This window comes from Sus scrofa, chromosome 10 (assembly GCF_054392235.1).
Source record: "Sus scrofa isolate SSC_HxYL_T2T_F1_AM1 chromosome 10, Sscrofa_HxYL_maternal_Yorkshire_Landrace_v2.0, whole genome shotgun sequence".
In the NCBI taxonomy this organism is placed as follows: domain Eukaryota; kingdom Metazoa; phylum Chordata; class Mammalia; order Artiodactyla; family Suidae; genus Sus; species Sus scrofa.
The window spans coordinates 50003497-50004726 of record NC_139392.1 but is presented as its reverse complement, the minus strand read 5'-3'; the positions used below and the strand labels follow the sequence as shown (position 1 = coordinate 50004726).

General features: G+C 41.3%; 1 pseudogene; it reads right to left on the bottom strand.

Annotated features, from left to right (window-relative positions):
• Positions 1-300: 300 nt before the first annotated feature.
• LOC146399393 (olfactory receptor 5AN6-like) lies at positions 301-1230 on the bottom strand (annotated as a pseudogene).

Below are 1230 nucleotides of genomic sequence, written 5' to 3'. Positions count from 1 at the left end.
AAGAAATTATCACAACCTCATAAATTAGCTATACTTCAATAAAACCTTTAAAAATAAAAAAATAAAAGATATATTAACTGCTTTGTGAAGTCATTGCTGGTGTAAGAGAGAAGAGTCTACTGTCAAGACTCAAAGAAGCCACAGGTTTTGCATGGCACTCAGCCGGTTCTGGATTTGGATGTTTTGACTCAATTGTAATCCTGCCAGAGCATTAGCGATGTTGAATGAAGTTACATGCATTTCCCTTCCTGAGTCTGGAAACTTCCAGTCAACAGGGTCACTAACCTATCGGACCATTAATTAACTGTGATGATGGGAAAACAGTCTCTTCTTAAACCTCTTAAGGGCATCTTTAATTTCCTTTTTCCTTAGAATAAATCAAAGGATTCACCATGGGGGTCACCACTGTGTAGAAGACAGATGCCATCTTATCATAGCTCAGAGCGTTATTAGCACTGGGGTACATATAGACAAAGAGTCCTGATCTGAAGAAAAGAGTCACTGTTGTCAGGTGAGAAGTGCAGGTGTTGAAGGCATTGGACATGCCTTCCACTGAGCTTATCTTCAGCAATGATATAACTATATGATAGCATGATGATTAAGACAGATGTCACACCAAAAATCACTGCTATCACAAATTTCATGACTTGTAGGAAAAATGTTTCAGAGCAGGAGAGGACTAATAGTTGAGGCAGGTCACAAAAGAAGTGGTTGATAATATTTGGGTCACAGAAATTGAGCTGAAGTAAAGCACACAGTTGTATCAATGAGCCAAGGATACCAGTTTTATAGACTCCAACCATCATCTGCACACACAGGGCGTGTGGGGGACACAATGGCTGTGTAGAGGAGAGGGTTGCAAATAGCAGCATAGCGATCATAAGCCATGGTGGCTAGGAGGCAGCACTAGGTCAGACCCAGGCTAGAGAAAAAGCATTGTATGGTGCACCCTGTAAAGGAGACGAATTCAGGCTTCTGGAAGAAGCTTGAGAGCATTTGAGGGGTTTTGGAGGTAACATAGCAGAAATAGAAGAAGGATAAGATGCTGAGGAAGAGAAGTACATGGGCAGGAGTCCATCCTAATCAGAAGGATGAGGCCCACATTCCACACCACTGTCAAGAGGTAAATCCCCAAGAATACAGCAAAGAGAACAATTCTGAATTTGGGAAAATCTGAGAATCCCAAAAGAATGAATTTTTGACTATTGTATTGTTTCCTCCGCCAGCCAT